The sequence below is a fragment of the Tyto alba genome, unplaced genomic scaffold (assembly GCF_018691265.1).
Source record: "Tyto alba isolate M040663 unplaced genomic scaffold, T.alba_DEE_v4.0 Super-Scaffold_21, whole genome shotgun sequence".
NCBI lineage: Eukaryota > Metazoa > Chordata > Aves > Strigiformes > Tytonidae > Tyto > Tyto alba.
The window spans coordinates 7,416,132-7,438,423 of NW_024881295.1; the positions used below are offsets into that span (position 1 = coordinate 7,416,132).

Consider the following 22,292-nt stretch of genomic DNA (forward strand, 5'->3'; position numbering starts at 1 on the left):
CTTTTGTAAGCGGGTAACAACCTTATCTGAGTAGGAGGAGTCATTTAAAACCTGAACAAAACTCTTCTTCAACAAAAGATTATATAGTTGGAGAATTTTCAAGCTTCCATGAAAACAAAGGAAACACTGGAGATCCAGTATCACAAGCCGTTGGAAGGCAATGCAATTTAGATTTCAGATCCAGCAGCACAACCCAACCAGAAGATCTTGCTATACGTGAAACCAAACTTTGTGAAGTCTTACGAAAACTCTACATTACAATAACAAAAGTTAGGTAATAACCAAAGAGAAGGAAGAATCTGGATATTAAGGCGCACTGTAGAACTTATCAAAGCAGTGCTGGTGGACAATACTGGCTGGTGCGTGCTTTGATGATGAATTTACCTGGTGTCTTGTTTGCCACTGTTCTCCATTATACAGAGACACAATCATCTGTATAGCATTTATAATAAAGGGAGAGACAGAGGCTTTTGCCAAGGCCACAGTATTTACACTGGAGCACCAGTTATTACACTTATGCAACAAAAAAAAGAAAAAATATGAGAAAAAAAAAAAAAGGTAAATCAGAAGAGTCCTGAAGAGTGATGGACAGCTTTGGTAGCGCTTACCTTCACTGAGTAAGAAACAGGCACATACAACAGGGAGGAACCACAAGCTGACGCTCGTGGCCAGGTGGGCGACTCTGAACCTATCCCCAGCTGTGTCTCTAACCTTTACCAAAGGTTATCGCTCCATCTCTGCTGAATTAGTGGTGAGAGCACAGCTCCTCCACCCGTTCGCAGCAGGTCCCAGAACAATGCTGGAAAGCTGCCAAGGGTTCAGACGCAAAGAGAACGAAGAGGGGGAAACCCCAAAGAACACAAACCCCAAACCTGAAAACTGCTCAAGAGACTGCACAAGTCTAAGCACAGTTTCTCAGACTTTTTATTTGGGGAAAACTCTCTCTGAGCTTCAATGGCAACCACACCTCAATAAAAATTAATTAAAAGTTAGACAATTTTTCCTCTAAGTTTTATCAAGCAGGCTCCTAAGCATCTACAAAATAGCATAAAAGTACTTGTATTTAAGGATTTTGAATTATTTTTCATTGGGGTTTTTTGCATTATTCTCAAACTATGGAGCCTCAGTCACAAATTTACAGACCAAAATCTGATTGAGGTAGGTGCTGTGGGAAGGCAGCACAAAAAAAAGATAATTAAGCATAAGCAAAACCAGAAGCATATGTTCTCTCAGGATATGTTCTCGGCACAATCATTCATGAGTAACTAAAGAGTAGCAAAAGCATTTCAATATGATCTCATAGCAGCAAGCCAGCCGACTCAAAAAATTCCTCCCCTTTTCCCTTCATTTTCAAATGATGAGGGAGAAAAAGGCTTTTACAAGATGTCACAAAAGGCTGGCAGGCTCCATTTGTTTCACACAGAGTTGGTATCTGACTCTGAATACTGAAGACCTCACCAAGACAACTACAATGCAGCGGTCCCCACAGAAAGATGGTCTGGGTCGTTGCTGCTCCATTCCTCAAGCAGAGTCGAAGCAGCTTTTTTTATTCAACACTATTTAAAGGTAATTAAAAAATTACTTCCCTGCCTTGAAATTAATTCTGAAGCCTCCGAAGAATTTGAAAGGCTACTACTAATATTATATGACTACTATAAAAACACTCCCTCATGTGTTTTTTTTTTTTTTTTCCCTTCAGTTTGTTTACTTTATGTGTATATATGTGTGTATATATACACACACACCAGGAATGTCTTGGCTTTGCTGAAATATTCATGGGATGATGTTTGGTAGCTCTCATCTGCTAATTAAAGGGCAGGAGAAGAAAGATACTCTAAAAAGTCAGATTCTGATGCGATAGTGATGCTCAAGGAAGTGAAAAAAAAAAAACAAAACATATGAACAAAAATAGCCCTCAAAAATAAAAAAAAAAAATCAAAGTCAAGGGAACAGTCCATCCCTCACAGCCCCCCAAGCACTTTTTCTTCAGTGATAGGGTAGTCTGCAGGCAGGCCTTCAAGAGCTGAAATTATCTGCTGCCTTTCTAAGGTGGTGGGATTTGACCAGAATGCTACAGATTTTGATAAAGAAAGAAATGCAAGAGCCCTTCTTGTCTTGCCCGACTTACTATGGTCATGGAGACTCACAGGCTGGGCTGGACCTGACTTTCTACTGAAAAATCAAAAAGAAATACAGAAGGACATAAGCCCACTTGGTTTCTTTTCACAGTACTTTTCAAGTCTTGAAAACTTGGGTCAATCTCCCTTATACACATTTGTTCCTCATTTTTACCAAATTCGACTTCCACCTTGGGAAAAATCTGAGAAAAAGGAGGTGACCAGAGGCTGGAAGAGAACACCAAATCACCTGGCAAATGAGAGATTAGCACAGATGCTTTTCTGTTCACAGAAAACATGCAACGAAACGCAACAGCAGAGAGCACTGCCAGGGAGCCACGACAGCACAGCAGTAAGATGCTGCCGCAGTCAGCCTGCAAACACACCGGAGACAAGGATTTTCAATTCAGTAAAAAGATCTGCTTGTTTTTATTTGAACATAAATGTCTTCTGTGCAGCCAGAGGACTCTCCAGGCTTGGTATCCCCTGCAGAAGAAAGGAAGCCGCTAGCCAGACTAGCTTTTTTAAAATAAACAGCTGGAATATCACCCTATGGGCCAAATACAAAGAGGCTTTGGTGGCTGAACCAGAATTAACTGAAATGAAGACCAGATTTCTTCTCTCTGGCAAGGGTGTTGAGTTTTTAAATTGCTTTAGCTTTAGGGTGACTTCACAAGGCCCAGGTTTTCCTGAGAGGGAGGAGAGAAAATGGGAACGTCATTTCCCTGATGTCCTCATTCCCTGCTGCCACTGTCCCCCATTGCACAACCTTGCTGGGAGAAGGCACAAGGTCACAGCTGTATCAAGCTGTGCTGTGCCAAACGTCCATCTTCCACTTAGGTACCAGGGAGCTGCACTGCATTTCACTTCTCTGTACTGAGGTACAGCAGGGCTGGAGGATCTGCCTCCTCCCCTGAAGTTATTCCATGCACAGAGGCTGCAGCAGATATTTCCTTTATATTTCCTCAAGCTTGCAATATTTGCTCTTCCACTTAGTAGAAACTAAAAGCCCCCAACATGACCTAGCAACCTAATTCACATGGTCTTACCTTTTAGGCTGTTGCACAGTTCCACTCAGTAAAACTGGCAACAGATATACATAACCCCAGAGAGCAATAGGTTTACTGCAGTAATTTACAGTTCTTAAACAGAAGAAACCAAAAAGTAATCGGAGTGGGTAGGGAAGGGAGAGGGATGGGAAACAGGACAGCACAGAAGACTTGGCTGTCAGTGCTGCAGGCATCAGCTACAGCACGACATAGCACCGTTTGCATGGAAAAGCTCCAAGGAAGAGGGCAGGATTCATACCTAAAAACTCAGTGCAAAATTACTTGATACCTGTAGCTACTCTAAAGGCACGGACATTCCTCACCTTCTCCGCACTTGTTCACATAAACCCAACACTTAGATTTCTTACTCGAGTGCTCTCTCAGAATTTGCCCAAGTCTGTAACAGGACAGTAAGCCCCGGCCCATCACACCGCGCTCAGCAGCTACAAAGCAAGCCACGAGCACAGAGATTTGTTTGCAACAGTGCTGGACTCACCATTCCCAGACACCTCCTGCCACCACGCAAAGCACCACAATCCATTTGACTGCCTCTCAGTAAGCAAAACACGTAATAAATTAAGAACTAAACTGAGTGTTGGTCTGTGAGGGACCTGCATCACTAGCATGCTAAAGGCTTTGTACTTTGTTTCCAAGGTAGGAAGATAAGGGCTTTGCTGTAGAGTCAGCAAAACAGCAAGGTGTTTTTAAAACATAAGCAAAGTGAGTCTCTCCTAAATGACTTTAAACATCCCCCATGACTTTGTACACCCTGACCAAGGGCACCATCTTTCAGCTTTATTCCAACACACCATGCTGTGCTCCTCAGAGGTCAGAACTGTCTTCAAATTCCACTAAATCCACTGTTATTTCCTGTTCTTTAATTTATCAGCTTAATAAATCTGCTCCATTACTGTCTCATTTGTAGAGGCAGGCAGGAGACTGCAACACTGCCGATGTAGGAATCAAAATAAAAAGGCTGTTGCAGGGGGAGCCTAAGCAAAAGGCTTTTATTTGCTTGTATTTGGGATCTCTGAATGTGTGCTCAAAGCTGCAGGGGCCAGCCAAAGCAGTAGAAATGGTTGCCCAAGCTCCCCATGTCCCTCCAAGAGGAGTCCCCTTAATCACTGTGGCCATCCCAAACCACAACACTCCTCTAGACTTTACATGGGATCACACAGTGGCAGAGGGTTGAGTCATACAGAAAGATCAAACCACCGGGGACCCTGCTGCATGTTAGGTAAATATTGCTCGCTAGGACTCGTGGATAAAAAGTCATTCCTAGCTCTTCATGGCTCTACCAGATATATCTCACCAGGCTTTGAAAGAGTCAGGTTGAAAGAGCAGGAATCCCAACAGATGTGTCAGCTGCTTCGCTGGTCTTCATGACTACCTAGCATTCCCCACATTCCCTGTAAAAGCGTGAAGCAAGGAGCATTCGAGGGTACGTTCTAGCAGCAGAAAGCCACGTCCATCCTTCCCAGCACCACACAGCTGTGAGGGGTCTGTCTGGACATGCCTTCTCCTGGATCAAAAGAATGCCAAGCCCCATACGCTTTGGCCACCAGCTGTGGTGTCAGTACGAGAACGGCATCATCTAGATACCCGACGTATCTTTCCGGGAGTCATATTCCATATAATTCCCCAAACAAGGTTACATGGGGCACTCGCTAGGGAGGACACGTTGCAAAACCTGCAGCGTGGTGGCCGCTGTTTTAAGAGCGGTGGGTCAGCCTTCGTGCTCGGTCTGTTAAAGTGGCACCCCTGCATGCGCCTGTGCACCTACAAGCACCTGTATGGAAAACCAAAGGAAGAGCCAGGGGTGCTTAGGGAAGAGCCTAGTTCAGGCCACTGCCCTCCAACATCCCCAAGCTCTGCCGCCTACAGAGCCACACTCCGGGCTGTGGTCTTCAAAGGGTACAGAGCGCTCCACGTACAGTAGTTTGAGTTCAGAAATGCAATGGCTTGCAATTTCAATGTGCTTTTATCGTTCTTCTTGCCACCACAGATTTTAAGGCCATCAAGGAACCTTTCTAGTTGGACCATTTGTGGGGGAAGCAGAAGATCCTTCTTCACAGGATTACGTGATATTAGAATATCTTCATTTTTAGTAGCGGTTTTCTTTTCTTGTTGTTTAACACTGAACAGAGAAGCTGTTGAAAGAAGGCAAGCAAACAAGACAATGGGGGGGGGGGGGGGGGGGGGGCACATTTCGCCTAAGCATTCATGAGCCCATTTGCTTGAATGAGAGGAAAAGCAAGGCAAAAAAAGAGAGGAAAGAGCATCACACTTTTGCCTAAGCACACAGATGATAGGTAGGCTTTATAAACTTAGATTTTTACAGCTTCCAGCAGGAACCAGGCTTGTTTTTGCAAGAGTGGTGCTCAGTTTTAAACTGTTTTCCCTAAACTGGAGATTTACTTTCTAGGATATCTAAATGCTGCTAAAGTGGGAACTGAGAGTCTGGAGAGGTCTGAGTACAGCCCTGTCAAGAGGAATCTCCCTCATTTAGTCATAAAAATAAAGTGTTAATGTGCAGGGCAGGGCCTGCACTTTTTTCATGTTGGTACTCTGCCTAGCACAGGGTGGTCTTAGTTCCTCAACCCAAGGTTTTACAGGCAGAAAAAAAATCCAATCACCAATAAACAATAGATACTACAGCAGAAAAACGAGGGACTGGAACTCTTTGTTAAATAAGCATGAGAAAGGCTACCAGACTTAGCATCTATGGGACTTTCCATATGCTACAAAATAATTATGAGGGCCAGAAATAAAATGTAAATAGTCATGGGAATTCAAGAAAGTCCTGGATGTATTCAGGGGGATAGAATAACTCTGCAATTCAATTGCATCTCTCATTGAACACTGTTAAAAACTCCATGAAAGGGAAATTAAGTAAATTGAATTTAAATCAGCTAATAAATATTCTTTTGGATACTCTTTTCCCAGCCAAAGAGTAAACAGGGATGATGCCAGTAGTGTATTATCAATGTTAAAAACTTGAGCCTAAAAACAGCAAAAGAAAGAGGAAATTACTATACATGAGTATACTAAGCATAAAACTTGCATCTTGTTTCTGGCTGGGACCATTCTTCAAATTAAATCTTCTGGTAAACTTTGAGAAATTGTCAATGACTTTAACAAGGTATACACAGTGCTGTAGATGGGGAAAATTTATCTTCCAACCTGCATTAATATTTTCTGTCCTGTCTGTATATCCACAGACAACTCTGGTAGTCATACAAACACAATACTTAAGCCCGAGTATCTCCAGGAAATTATTTAATAATGATAAATGAACAGAAGTCATGCAGAATAAAATGGAAAATCGACTCATGCTGGAATTAAACATTACAGAATTAATTTGGGAAGCATGTTGTAATGCCAAATTTGATCCATGCAAGCAAATCTCACAAGTTTGGGCTAACATCTGGTTTCTTATCTCAACTTTCCAAGCTGCTTCTCAGTTATACAAAACTGGCCTGGATATTTTATGAGAACAAGCACGCTCTCAAATTTTCCAATACTTTTTATGTTCAGGGATGCCAGAATTACCACAAGAATGTCTTTTTCCTGGCATTCTGAATTGAACTGATTCAGACCTCACTGATAGGATGCACTACAATGATGTTTTGCTTAGGTGGTTTTATTATGCCAAGCCAACCCAATAATTTGTAAGGTCTATAACCTGCTGACAGCAGCTGTTGCCTAGTCCTCCAGAGCAAAAATTAAAATAAATTAAAAAAAAACACCAAACAAACAAATAAATAAATTAAAAAAAAAAAAAAAAAACAAAAAAAAAAAACACCACAAACCAGAGCAAAACAAAGAAGCAAAACCATGACCACAAAGTCATGGTAACCACCAGTGGAGCAGTCAGGAGTGAATCAAGACTCTCTGTATGTAATCCTTAGTGCCTGTACTTTAGAAAGTAATTGATACTATAAACCCAAGGCATACATATGAACTAATGCAGACAACAGCAGGTATTCCTCTTACAGGGACAACTGGATGTGAAACTAATTTACTCACTGAAATCAAAGGAAATTGCTAAACTCAACCAGTTTGCTGGTATTTCTCTAGATCAGGATATTAGTAGTTAATCAAAGGAAAAAGAAGTGGCCCTCCATTCTTCCTGGAGAGAATCTTAATACAGTATTTTACAGAAAGAAAAATTAACATAGTGGTGAAAAGAAAGCCAGCAGTACTGGTTTATTGAGGGGCTGGATGAGCATATCCAAGCTGGAGTAATGCACTTTCTGGAAGAATGCTTAACTTCTCTCAGTCTTCTGATTTCCTCTGCAATCAAGACAACAAAATTTCGTAAGTTTCTTTACTTCTGACTTTCCACTTCAAATGGGCAGGGCAGGAAGTGAAAACCTGGTACCAAGTTACCAGATGAGGAAATTTTACAACACAAGTTACACTTAATTAAAGGAGAGTCATCCTTAAACCAGCGTTGTAAATGTTTGTCAATGTTTTGCCTGCCTGCCCTCCAATAAACCATTCATGCTGAAGACAAACTGTCTCAAATTTTAAATGCAGCCGCTATGAATCAGGATAAAAATATTCCTCCCTATCTAGCAACAACATACCATCTTCGAGCACTTATAACTCCACCTGTTCTGCAGTAAGAGCATGTGTAATTTATATAAACTCTGGTTTATTCTGGGATACAATAAATCCAGTGGAGGAAAGATTATATGTTAAGACACCAAACCACATGGGAGACGTATGTTATCATACATCATACTTTTTAGTGGTCTCTTTAATCAGACTTCACACAAACTGACCCACCTTGGAAAAGAACAATATCACTAGTATACAGTAACACAATAAAACTAATCAAGTTCAAAATTGCAACCTCTTTATATCCTTGGAACCACATCCTAAAAAACACCTTAATCCCAAAGAAATTGGTTAAATCCAAACATAAGCAAACATGAGATCTTGGACTGAAGAACTGCTGGAGCTGCTCCAAAGCAGCAGTCCCTCCCCCGACTGCGGTGTGTTTTGGATCCCAGCCCTCAGCCCTCCTAATCTGTTTGCGCATCGCCTACCACTTCAGCAGAGCTGCGCACCCCTTTGAAGTTGCTCTTCACATTTCAGCAAGTATGCAATGTTGTGTCTATTACAGGACTCAGCAAAGGAAGAGGTAACTACTGTCCAATAATATATATATATATATTTTTTTTTTTCCCCATAATGGCTAGAACTTAAAAGCAGGAAAACACCTTGAGCCTGTTGCTTTCTAGCTTTTCCTCAAGTGGAAGATTCAGCAAGGGTCCAAGGATACAAATTAACAGTCAATGTAAGCCATGCAATATTTCTAGCCCTGTCTGCTGTGCTCACCACAGGAAAGTGTCTTCCATCACTTCCCTCCTCCCATCCTTCCTCATTGTGTGATCAGAAAGGCATATGAGGTGCTATAGCATTTGTTTTACAGAATAACGGCATGCATGTCAGCTGTCAGCAAGACAAGTGTTTGTGTATTTCCTGGAACACATGCGAAAGATGGAATAAGATCTGTTAATTCATCCAGTCCATCCCCCTCCCCATAGGCATCTAATCCAAGCTAGCAAAGCAACACTCTGTCCCTTCCAGCAGACCTCACAGGGGAGTTGGGAAGCTGATTCCCAGCAGAGGAGTTGGCCTGCTAACTAAAGAGCCTTGTTCCTAAAGCCTCCACCCTAAACCCCAGGCACAGTTCAGCCAGGGGAGGTGTGACCCTGAGCTGCCAGCCCTGCAGAACATTTTTCAGGGCTCTCTAGGAGCTTTACAAAACCCCAACCAACAACGGTACCAGCATTTTTCATGGAAGATTATTTAGCGTCATTCCATCAAGAAGTTTTGCTTGATGTTCAAGTTACCTTCTCTTTTGCAGCCTGTTAAGTCTAGTTGCACCCTCATGCAAAGTCTAAGTGATTATCTCTTGAGCATCCACACCTGAAATTGTTGGTATCTTTGCTTCTTAGATTATCTTTATTACACATTTTTAATCTTTCCTCAGAAATCAATCCCTTTGCTCTCCTGATCAGCTCTCCCTCTTCTCTCTCAAACTTTCCAAGAGCAGGTGTCCTAAATTCAAGCCACGGAGCCACGTGTACCCACACTGCATACGTAAGGCCTGTTACTCCTCCAGTCATAACCGGGATAGCACGGACAAGTGGGCTGCCTTGTATCGCTGTGTCACTGCAGCAGCCGTGCCTGACTACAGGCCCCTGATTTGTTTCAGCCCTGTGACTTTGCGTGTGCTCTTTCACACCCAATACATATGCCAACCCATCATTCACTTTATTTTCCCATTTCCATCCCTCAGTCTCCTCAGATTGTTCTGCACTGTCAGTCTGTCTGCAGAGGGACACTTCATTGCCAGTAGCTGCAGACACCCAAGCTTTATACGTGAAAAGGTAAAACCCACCGAGCTCACCTGATGCCTTTCATGTTCCTTGCTCGGGTGTCATCATCCTGGCTTTTATATCACACCACCACTGAGCATAAATACATTTTATTCTTTTACAGGAGATGCATCACCAAGTTCCCCAAAAGAGTTGCTGCTTTGTCTGCTCACACAAGCGACACAAAGGGTACCTCCCTGGTGATACACAGTATCTTTCAGATCAAAACTGGGCCCTGAACTACTCCTCAGCCTCCCAAGCAGATTGAATTTCAGCCCCAGCAACACAAAGGAGTATATTGTGGCTAGCTGATGGGCACACAGTGACTTGGAGTTTACAGTTCCTGTGAATCTTCCAGCAGTCACAGGGTAATGTCACAGAAAGTAAACATCTTTCAAGTGATCATAGCTCCAAATAAAATTGATGCCCTTTTTTTTTTTTTTTTTTTTTTTTTCTCCCTGTGCCTGTCTTTGTTTCAGATCCACAATCATTACAAGAAACAATCTTCAACTCAATTGTCAGAGCAAGGGAATGCCCGCCATTGTTATGTAGCATTTTCCATGCTAGCTGTCAGGTTTCATTTAGCATTCTGCACCGGTCCTACAGTTTGGCTAGCCTGGAAATTTTACATGCAAATTTATTTGCAGGGTGGCATGAAAGAACAATATCAGAATTTTACCTCACACCACAGCTCCTTGCTTGGCTCCATTCGATTCCCTTTTCCTCCCTTCCATATACACAGATTTTGCAGCTACTAAAAAAAAAAAGTCCTAAACAAGAAAAATTTTATCTATTATTTTTTCCTACTGAAAGACTTTCCCTGGCCCTTCTGCTTAAACAGACCTAAACCACAGTTTAAACAATGCTTTAAAATCGCCTACGACTCCAACTTGAGACGCAGAGCAGGCAAGCAATTTCTTTAATAGCAGGGAATAACAGCACTTAATTCAAATCATCCCCACACAGTATTTTCCATCTTTCAAGGGCTAGATATGCACTAGCTAATTAGTCACTGTTTTCTCCACACCCCAAACTCACCAGTCTTATCCTAAAAAAAACAAGGGGAAAGCAAACACCACTGAGAGGATGTGCTTCTGGACAAGCATTTACCGTTTTCTTCTCTTCTTTGTGCTCAGTGTCAATGAGTCCCAGGCCACAGATGTAGGCAGATAATTACCAGCTCTCATAATTCAGCAGTTTCTTGAGAGTCTGTGGCCAGAGCTATTGGAGAGGCAAATTCTTCATTGACCTTAATATGAAGGCATTTATCTAGCAGCGATGTGGAAACACTTCAAACACTGTTAAATGATCAGAAACAGACCTAATGGTTTTCTTTCTGGTGCAAGGATGCTCTTGCCCATGTGTGGGACCAACCACTCGTGTAGAACTAGGTACAACCCCAATACAGCTCAGCAGTTCACACTGAGCTACACGAGATCAGACTAAGTTCTAGAAATTACAGTGCCACTATTGTGCAGTAAAAAAGCACAGATTTTCCCTTTAAAGAACAGTGTTTTGGTTTGCATTTGTGGTTTATTATCAAAGACACATGCAAGAGTGATACTTTAAAGGAAAATAAAGAAATAGTCCAGAAGGTCAGTGTATACAAATGGTCAGAGCCTCCAACTCTGGACCAATCTACCTTGTTGCAATTAATATCCATTATGATATTTAACTCTATTGTTGAAACAGGAAATACTATTTTTAGCCATTACCTATTATTTTTGTTCAAAGATTAAGTGCCACTTACAGTTCTATTACTGATCTTGTATTTTATGATGTGTATTTATGGAACTGTTCATTAATCCTGCTGGCTTTTACATTTAAAAAAAAAAAAAAAGGTAATTTTACTGGCTTTCTTTATTGTGGCTACATTTTACAACTATAATTCTAGCTGTCATAAAAATTAAAAGGAAATGCCTCTAGAATGGAAATAGGAGGAGGTATGACTGTAACCCAAGGATCAAATTTTTTGCAGTGCTCAGGGCTTGATTTTCTTAAGTGCTGAAGACTCAGAACTTGGCTTATACAGATGTATTTCCCTCAAGGTCCCCCAAGGAATTCTGGATACAAAAGTTTGCGAACTGGAAAGAAAGACACAAAAATTAGCCTCTAGAGCCTAACACAAGCCTAGGAGCGTTCAAAACCTGGCTCTATCTTGGGTGATGAGTACTTCTGGAAATTCCTTTTACACTGTCTGCTTTGCAGTGCCTTTTTTACTACATATCCACTGGGAACGTGTCTTAATTCCATATTCCTTCCAGAGTCTTCCCCTAATTAGATTATTAATGAGAAAAAGAAAGATGAAACATTAAGTCATTCAACCAATGGTGTATGTTATAAATATGAAATCCTTGTCAATACATGCTTCGCAGTAAGTCATGTATTAACAGTCTACCATCGAGAAACTAGAGTTATATGCAGTATTCATGACTCCCAGAACTAAGTTTTAGATGCACTGTTCTTTGGTTACAGGAGAAATTATGAACAAAGAGAGCAGTCTGCTAGGCAGCACCACAGCTCTACATCCAACTATACACTAGATGCCAAGTGTGTCTATCATTCTATAGCTGGCCTATACTGAACTGTTTCTTTTATTCTAATTGTAAGAAAGCTGCCTAATCACCTAACAGTCTTCATTTTCCTAAAAGCTAATAGGCATGTGAGACAGAAGAAATGAAAAGCATTTATTTCAAACGAAGCTCTGAAATTTAGTTTTAGACCTATGTTTCCATTATTAATCAACATGCTTCTAAACACAAAAACTGATTGTTTCCTGTAATTTAAAACAAAATGCTTAAAAGTACACGGGCTGGAAACGATGAACATCAGAAAAGCTAAATGATTTCCTCAATCCTTTTTCTAAGGCTGCTTCTACAATATTAAAACACGGGCATACACCCAACTTAATGTATTCTTGAAGAAAACGAAGACACCGGACCTTTACCAACAATCACTTACGAGCTGCCAAAATTAATAGCGACTGCACACACGCACACACACACGCAAAAATTTAAACACACAAGTCCCTCTTCTGCAAAAGCTATCAGAGATTATACACTTCAGGGTGGAAACATGCAAAATCATTCTGCAAAAAATATCTTACTCATGCACATAGATCTTACTTGCGTGAATAAGGCTTACAGCAGTCAACCCACAGGAATCACATTTAGAGTCAACTCCAGTTACCTGAGAGAGCTATTTCAGACTGTAAAAAAAAAAAAAAAAAAAAAAAAAAAGAGCGTCTGCACAAACATTAATTTAATATTCACGTAGTGTGCAAAAACTGCGAGCCCGAGGTCTGGAATTAACAGAAATCATCTAAACGGCTACAGGGGCTTCACGAGAATAAACAAAGCCGGGAGCCCCCTCAGACCCCGGAGCCCGCCCCTCCGCGGGCTCACCCCTCCCCACGGGAAACCCCCTGCCCTCCCACGGCCACGCGACCCCCCGCACGAGGGGGTCCCCGGCACCGCACCCCCCCGCCCCCCAGCCACCGTGGCTGCCGTGGGAGGTGTGTGGGACAGGGCCAGACCCGCTTTCCCTTCCCCCAATTTTCCGGGGCGAGCCCGCGGCTGGGCACAGACCCGGCGGCGGCAGCTCCCGGTACCCCCAGACCGCCCCCCCGCCCCACTCACCGTGCGCGACCCCGGCCGGCGCCTCCGGGGGGGGGGGGGGGGGGGGGTTCGGGGCGGGGGGGCAGGAGCCTTAGGCCCGGCCCAGGGGGGTGCGGTTGGGGTGTCCGGCAGCCCCGCAGCGCAGAAGAACCGGCGCCGGTGCTGCCGCCCGGGGCAGCGGCGCGATGCACAATACGCGGCCGCGGGAGCCGCGCCGGCGGGGCGGGGCGGGGCGGGGCGGGGCCGCCTCCCCGCCGGGAGGCAGCCAAGGGGAAAACAAGACCTCAGAAACCCCAAATCAACCAAACCCCTCAGCAGTCCCTTCCCCCCCACCCCGCCCGCCCGGTGCCCCCCCGGTCCCGGCTGGCGGGGGAGCGGCGGCCGGTTCGGGGGAGCTCAGCGCTGAGCGAGGTCCTGCAGCCTCCGAGGGGTTTTGCGGAAAAACCGCCGAGCTGGAGCCCGGCCGATGGGCCCCCCCCCCCCCCCCCCCTCCTCCCCTCTGCTCCAGCGAGCTGCTGGGTTGCGGCTGCGGGCGGGGAAGAGGAGGGAGCGACGATACGCAGGCAGCAAATCCGGCGCCCTAATTCCTAGGAGTAAGGTGCAGATGGAGGCAGGAGTACAAACGAGCCCGTCCACGGGTGTCAAGCGAATGTGGCCTTTCTCCAGGAGAGCCGGTGCTGCTCCAGGCGCTCGGGTGCCGGAGGAACTGGAAGCCCACGGGGAAGCGTCCGGCCGTGTGCCGTCGGCACAAGGACTCGCGTGTGCTGAGGTCCCGGGCGAGGGTTTTGCTGGAGCGTGAAATCCTGCGCAGGGGCAGCGTAACGCTGGCTGGCTGGAGTTTGCTTTATGGCTGTGTATCAATCAAAACTTGTGGTTTCGCCTGGTCTGTAGTTGGTAGTTTTGTTCTGAGTTACGGGATTCAAAGCACGCCCTCCAGGGATTCAAACCAAAGGAAGCTTTATACAAACCAATTCCACCACGAGTTTCAGCCACATCAAATCGTGGCTCGTTTGGGGTATCTGGCAGGCACGCAGCTTGGGTTTCCTACCTGCTTCGGCTGTCCTGCCCGAGGGAACAACAGTGCCCAGAAACAGACTCAAATAACAGCTGTGTTGGGTGTTAATGCCACAACATCATGTCACAGTGCCATAGGCTTCAAAATACACGGTCTTCTGATCTCGGAAGGGGCTGTTGATGCTTCACCTTCTTCCCATTTCAGTGGAAGCTGGACTTACTATACTGATTTGATCCCATCTTATCAGTGACTTACTATACTGATTTGATCCCATTTGTGTTCAGATTATAATTACTTTGAATGGTAACACTAGATGGATGAATCTAATAGAGAAGTCAGGATCATACAAAGAAGTCCTTTGCGGTGTTCCGGGCACTCAGTTACACTTTAAAAGCAATTAATAAAATACATTGTTGCCTATTTTCTGACTGCAAAGACAACAACAGCCGTGCATGAGTTGTCATTGGGTATACCTGCAGAATTCAGGGTGTCTTTTGCGATTAAACAGTGAAGCAATCAAGTTCATGACTAGTCCAAGACACACGTAACCCATAAAACTACACTTCTGCATATGAGAAAGCCATGGTTTCTCATCAGCTTAACTGACCCAGAAATCTGGGGAAGACAACTTTGCCCTTCAAATCTTTTGGTGGAAGAATGAGAGGAATGTCCCTGATCGTCCTTGTCCCTGAATGCAAAGAAGAGTTAATTGGAGGATCAGGGAGCAGTCTCTTCTCCAGATCTGGCATGTTTTCAAACAGTAGGTCTCTACGACAAACTAAAGCTCTTGGAAGAGACATTTTCATCACAGTCTGTTTTCTCCTTTTTAGAAAATCTAAACCAAGTTATTAAAACACAATTAATTAACATGTAAAGGAACCCGAGTTGGGTCTTTGATCCATATGTGTCACAGAATCACTATTAAACAATGCTTCTTTGGTAGGAACTGGAATCTGAATTTGTCATCAGAAGCCTCAAATACATTAATTTGTTTATTTAACAAAGCGAAAACAAACAGGTTACATTCTATCTGGAAGTTTTCCAAAAGCTTTGCTTTAAAAACTGCATACTTCCTAGCAAGCATAAAAATGAGAGAATTAGTACTTACACTTGGTTTTAGTGACGACTACCAGGATCATAGTTACAGCCAAATGAGCAACAGCTCTTCACCCCTCCACAGCCCGGCTGACTTCCATCAAAACTACTATGGGGACAAAACCCCTTCTGTTAAGGACTTCTGATGGGATCAGAGCCTCATTTTGCATTTTTAACTTATGATTACTCTGGGTAGGTGAAATACCACCCTGATGTGGTATGTTGGTGTGAGAAATATTTAATTATGCTTGGTTTTCACAATAGGAAAAAATACCAAAAGATTCAAATTAATGTCTGTGCCAAAGATGGAGTAGCATTATTCAGAATACACTCAAATCCTTTGCTAACAGCCAAATACATCCACTTGCTTCAGAAAAAAACAAAACAAAACAAACCCCAAGAACAAACAAAACAAAACACCAAAAAACAAACAGACAAACAAAAAACACACAAAAAACAACAAAAAACAAAAAACCATCACTAGCAGCATTTTATTATTAAGGTTGAATCTGTACACTTACACTTTTTACTAGTGTAAATACAAGAGATGACTGGAAGAGTTTAGTACAGCGTAGTTACACTGGCAACAGTTCTAACATGGAGATAGCAACAGTTCAGAAAAAGTGTCAACTGATTTTATTGCTCTCTACCAGTTCAATACTGAAATAACTGCATCAAGCAGCAAACTGGGAGTGTTATAACTGTAGTCAGCCCAGGTGCCTAGGGCAGCAAAACATTCTGGTGTAGAGTTATCTGTACACAGGAACCAATTGTTAATTTTTTTCCCTGTCTTAAAGGACACAGCCAAGGAGAAAGCAAGCCCTCTTCAGTACCTGTATAAAACTGGAAACGATCAACCAAAGCATGCCCAGGAAGGCAGCAGAAGCCAAATCAACAGGCAGCTCAGCCCCATTCTCTGTGTTTCTGTTCCTCCCAGAGCCAGTTTTAGATTCCTGTCCAAAAATGTGCTTCCAGGAAAACAGGAGGTGTGTGGAGCCGGCCGGGGCGGTGATGCAGAAGGATCCCCTCACTGCTCCTCACCTCCTCGCAAAGATGGTTTTGCTGGCAGGACACACTCACACTGCAAAAGCCTGAAGTGCTGCCTTGCATGTGCAAGTACACTCTTGGTCGACTGTCAAGGGGGGCAGAAGTTTATATGGCCGGAGTAGGAAGTTTCTCTACCTGAGGGAGCTTTTGTAACAGATGGCCTGTGCTAAGCAGTGAGGTAATTATGCCTGGCAGGAGGGGCCAGGCCTTGGGGGGCTATCCCACCAACAGGACCTCTTCTACCTTCCATCTCTCTTTGTTCTCCTGTGCTAGGTGACCAAAGGGAACAGCAACATCACACACAAGTAGACAGATGTGGTTAGAGCCAGCAGGAGCTTTTAAGTTAGATCACCAGATTTATGAGGTTCATTTCCCTCCCATGGGTGTTGCCACCAAGGAGACTTCGTTAGATGGCAAAATCAACTGGAATATTTGCAAGGAGCAGGGCCACCCCCGCCAGCAATGTTTATCACCAGGGCAGCCTGAGCAGCAGCAAAAGATGAGACGAGCAGTGAGAGCAGCCCGCACAAAGCCAGGCTGCTGAGCTCCGAGACAGCTCTGCAAGAAATGCGGTCATCCATGTGCTGTTGGGGAAGCTGGTGCTCGTGTTCTCAGGCTGCCAAAGAGACAGGAGAGATTGGTAAAGTTAATTTTAAGCCAGCGTTTCCTGGCGCCTAGATATGCTGAGGTGACACGTTTTTTAGATGTCTCGGCTATGGCAGCAGAAAGAATATGCAGGGTTTTTGGAAATGTAGGGCATTAGCGGTTAGCGCTTTTTTTTTTTTGGTGCCCTCAGCAGTTCACAATTACCAAAACAAGGGCAAACCTCTTTCCTCCTGAAGTAGAAGCTGCACAACAAAGTTGTGGATGGAAGGAAATTTGCACTAGAACAAGCACAGGAAACCACAAAGCTGCAGAAAGGATGAGTTAATGGAAAAAAAGTTGATGTCCTGATAGTGGGTAAAGGCTGTGGAAAACTACCAGCTCATGCTGTCGAAGTGTATGACTGCCAGAGAGCATCCTCAGTTAAGCCATAGTATGCCCACTCCAGGCAACTTCATTCCACAGACATTACGGGAGGCAGAAGTTTCCCTCCTTCTGCAAGAACAATACCTCACCAACCAGTCATTTTTCTAAACAATGAAGTAAGAGCATAGAAAAAGAAAGCTCAGTTTTCACCAGCTGGTTAAAATTAATACAAGGCCGGATTTACTTTATTGCACACAGTTATGGGTTTTGTGTGCACACTTGTTTTACATATGCCTGCTGTTGCATCTCCTCAAATTACACGAGTGTGTTGTCAGAGGGGCTGAGGACAGGAAGCTCAGGGGAAGTGAAGATGAACCATAATCACAAAATTTTAAACAGGGCTTGTAACACAAATGTACAGGTGCAGACAGCGGTAAAGGAAACCTACCTAGGTACCCATAGGACTCTGGCCTCCTTGATAGCTTAAGTGGCTCAGAGGAGGGATGCTTGTCTCAGCCTTCTTCCCACACCCCCTTCTCTAGCTGCAAAGTAATTACCACCTATTTAACTTAGCTTGGGAAGCCTTTCCTTTATTGTTTCTTGGCTAGTGAAATTGTTTACTGTAGATGTCTTTTTCATATGAAAAGGAAAGATCTTCTCCGATTAAGGATGCCCTCGGGCAACTGTATTTTACCTTTTTTTTTTTTTTTTTTTTTTTTTCTGAGCTTGTTGGTTTTTGATATCAGCCTTAGATAAAGCAAGTATTTACAAATGGAGAAATGGAGTAGAATCCAATTTACAACATAAGGGATAATAATTTGTTTTCTGTAGTGTCTTTTATCCATGAATATCAAATGCTTCCCTAACATTAATTAATTAGCTCTTTCAAAGCATCTAGTTGAGATACAGTGTCCTAGTTTCAGCTGGGATAGAGTTAATTTTCTTCCTAGTAGTTGGTATAGTGTTGTCTTTTGGATTTAGTATGAGAATAACGTTGATAACACACTGACAATTTTTTAGTTGTTGCTAAGTAATATTTATATTAAGTCAAGGACTTTCCAGCTTCTCGTACTGCCCTGCCAGCAAGAAGGCTGGATGGGCACAAGAAGGTGGGAGGGGGCACAGGCAGGACAGTTGACCCCAACTGGCCCAGAGGATGTTCCATACCATATGACATCATGACCAGTATATACACTGGGCCCAAAGCTGGCCAGGGACTGCTGCTCGGGAACTGACTGGGCATTGGCCAGTGAGTGGGAACAATTGCATTGTGCATCACTTGGTTTATATATTCTAATTATTTTATTGTTATTTTCATTATTATTATTTTATTCCTTTTCTGTTCTATTAAACTGTCTTTATCTCAACTCACAAGTTTTACTTTTTTTTTTTTTTTTTATCCTTGATTCTCCCCGCCATCCCACTGGGTGGGAGCAGTGAGTGAGCAGCTCTGTGGTGCTTAGTTGCCAGCTGGGGTTAAACCATAACACACCAATAGCTGTTTTGAAAAATAGCTGCAATAGGTAAAACATCAAAATACACGTAAGTGTACTTACACAAAAAAAAAAAATAGATGTAAAAGCAGGTATGAGTTGCTGAAGGGCATGTAGCAATCAGCAATGTACCACTGACATTTGCCTTAGACATCCTATATCACATCTCATAGTGCTTCTCAGTGGTCTAGGAAGTTTCCAACCTCAAGATATCTCCAAGCGTTCTGGTAAGTCAAATCTAAGTACAGCAGTAGATGGCTGCCACCAAGGATTCGGCATAAACAAACATGTTTGAACATTAGAATTGTTTTTTATTTTGGAGTTGTCTTGGCCAACATCTGAGAAGAGATGAAATAAACCAGAGGTTTCAACTTGACAGTCAGCAGAGAAGGAAAAGGAACTGCAGTTCAGCTGACGTTTCGAAAACCAGCATCTCTGATGATGCAATTCAGTGCAATGTCAGGCCTGAGCACAATTACTGGTAGCAGTACTCTGCAGAGATGCCAGCTGGGATTTCTGCTCTTTTTGCACTCAGCATTGCTTAAACACACGCTTGAGTGAAGTCTGGCAGGAGCCCACAGTCCCAAACCCACCATCCCAGATACGAGATGGTTATGAACCACTGAGGGGAGAGAGAGACTATCCTTCCTCTTGTTTTTATCTTATCTTGTAGAATAACCAGGATGGGGTAGTTTTCAAATGAAGCTTTCATAAGAAAAAGAATCTCAAATCCAAACTGAAACTTCTGATCCAAATCAGTGAGGCTGCCCTGAGAATACACAATGCACCTGAGGACTGGAAACGCTTGTCCAGGATGCCAGGGACTCCAGGTCCTGCTTTGATTCAACTGTTGAATTTGCAGGCAGGTGACCCAGATCTGTAGGAACAAAACAACAACTGTGACTTCAGCTGCTTGAGGGAGGACCTGTCTCTGTCTTGTCTTTGGAACTACTCAATTTGGTGTGACTCGTTTGCTGGGAACTGGACAGAGAAACAGGCTCTTGCCCAATGACCTTGCTGTTGGACATCAGGGAACTGCACCGCGATGACACGAATCATGGGAGTACCTCCATCCCCAGCACGTGATAACTGCCAGCAAAAGGAATCTATCAAAGAAGCTATTGCTGCTCTCTCACCCTATTCCCACCCCTATTGGCAAGGGCTGTGTAGAGGCTCACTCTCCCTTACTGTGTCACAGGGATGCAGACACCACTGTCCCCTCTGTTCCTCCATCTCCCAAACCTCCCTCGTGCTCCACTCAGGTCTAGACAGCCCCTGCCTCTCACTAGTGGGCAGGTACTGGGACCTTCCTGGCCACATGGAATATCTGATGACATCCTCAAAGCAGAGAAACGCTAACAACAAAAAAATATTTTGAATCTTGAGAAGTGCTGCAGGGAGTAAGAACTGTTTCTGCGCTGCTCTGGTGCAGGTACTGCAGGGAATGATGCAGGTGTTTTTTTGTCTTGCCCTTCCGAATCAGTAACTCGTTCTGGTCCAGGGAACTAAGTTCTAGAACTTCTTTGGCTATCCTTTCTAAGATTTTAGGTGATGAATAAATTGGGACCACTGTTTATTTCACCACTGGATCCAATTCAACAATTCCTTCCATGACTGTGACACCATGTAGCACCTTTGCCTTGCCACTAAGTGGTTGCCACATTCCATGCCAGTGCTGGCTGCATTTCCCTGATTGCAAAAGTGATTCTTACACCTCGTAATATCATTAAACATTTGTTAAGTGCTAAGGGTCTTTGTCAAAGAAGAGATGGTACATAATTAACAAGATTAAATCTCCCAGAACAATGAGACACTCAGAGGCGAGTGTGAAATGACATAGAGACTTTAAGAAAAAATATTTGGCTAAAGATCCCACATGTATTATTTACAGTGATTTCAAGTACTTATACAAATATTTTCATTTTAATATTTTTAATTTTATATTTTCTGATGTCTTTTTTTTAAATAATTTGCTCATTACATTGGTGAGGCTCTTTCTTGAGAGTCTGTTTTCTTTTTTAAGTACTGGTTTTAATACCCTGAAGATCAAACTTGCAGCAGTCCTACGTAACAGATTTTAAATATTAATAGCAGCATACTAGTGATACTGTAGGGAATAATATCTTCTTTAAAATCCATATACCAAAGTGACTTTAATAAATAACATTACAAATATGATGCTAGACTAATAGTAATAAAATTATAATTCATACATATTTTCTCCCTTATACCCATGGTTGTAACAGTTCCTCCAAAAACATCACCATAACAAGATCTGAAATGCCTATGAGACTCCAACAGCATATTGTATTTGTCTTTGCACAGCCATCACTGTTTCCAAATTTAAAAAATGTTTGATTTCTTTTAATGTATCCAGATACATTGCTCGCATAATGACTGGCTGCCCAGGACTGTTTAGATCCACTCCATGTCATTTCTACTTCGGCTAACACTTGTTTGCAGCAGCACCCATACCTGACCTTTCTCCAACAGAAAATAGAAATTAATTAAAATCTTGTATATTTGTGGGTTAGTAATTTCTTGAGCTTAAGCTGCTGGCCTCTACTGGGTGCATAAGGCATTCAGACATCTTACAGACACCTTTGTAGGGCACTCTGGGGGAGAGGAGCAATAAAGGTAGACTGGGAAAATTCCAGCTGTTGATGAGCATTATCTCTGTTGCGGAATGGCTGAAGACTTTAGGAGTTGTATTAAAAAATGGCAGTAGGTAGTTTGATATTCAGTCAAGATCCAAAGTCAGCAAGTTTTATATTTTGAAAAGGTCAAGTGGCATATCCACGTGGATGGGTACATACATAGGTACGTAGCATTCCTGCTTAAAGGACAGCTTTTCTATCATGAGCAGCTCTGCTCCCTGGTCAAAACATGACATTTCCAAAGAACAGCTCCGTAGAAGAGAAATATCCTTGATTGTGGAGCAATGTGTAGTCTTTACAGAGTTTTTATCTTATAACTTTCCTTGAACTGTCTCTCTTCAAGGTATCCACAAGAAAAACATTTATCAGTACAGAAAGATGAATCACCTATGCAAATTACTGGAAGAAAGGCTTGTGTGGCAGCAGAATGGTAAACACTGCCCATACAATTCCTTTGGAGAAGGCCTTTGCTCTGATGCAGCAGCCAAAACATACACGAGTACAAGTATAATAATTCTTTCTGCTTTCGTCAAAACTACGGTTTTCAATCTCGTTTTAGCTGTGCAATTGTAAAGCCTTCCAAGCAACTCTACAGCCTCCTACATGCCAAATGTAAGCTCACTTGCCAACAGAATGGCTTTTTTGTTTGTACCTTTGGGTGGACTCCTTAAAATCAGAGGCACTCAAGAGCCCACGAAAAAGAAAAAGTGAAAGGCACCAGTTTAAAAGGCTGCCCCTCAGGAGCAGGTAGAAGCCCACTGAATGGAACATGAAGAAAAACAAGATAGAAAAACATACTAAGAACAACAGTCATAGATGAATGAGGTGGGTGGAAGCA

The 22,292-nt window shown here is 43.1% G+C and overlaps 1 protein-coding gene across 6 annotated transcripts in view; it reads right to left on the reverse strand.

Annotated features, from left to right (window-relative positions):
* Nucleotides 1-13,414, reverse strand: part of PRR5 (proline rich 5) — a 92,093-nt gene extending 78,679 nt beyond the window's left edge. For 2 of the 6 annotated variants that reach the window (XM_032986210.2, XM_042795374.1), the window contains exons 1-2: nt 13,200-13,414; nt 12,687-12,769 (exon numbers count right to left, since the gene is read on the reverse strand). The gene's annotated coding sequence lies outside the window, so the exon portion shown is untranslated. Of the gene's footprint in view, nt 1-10,671; nt 10,837-12,686; nt 12,770-13,199 lie in introns of those variants that run through there. The other 4 variants (XM_042795377.1, XM_042795378.1, XM_042795376.1 and 1 more) reach the window with 4 other exon arrangements.
* Between the last annotated feature and the right edge of the window lie 8,878 nt (nt 13,415-22,292).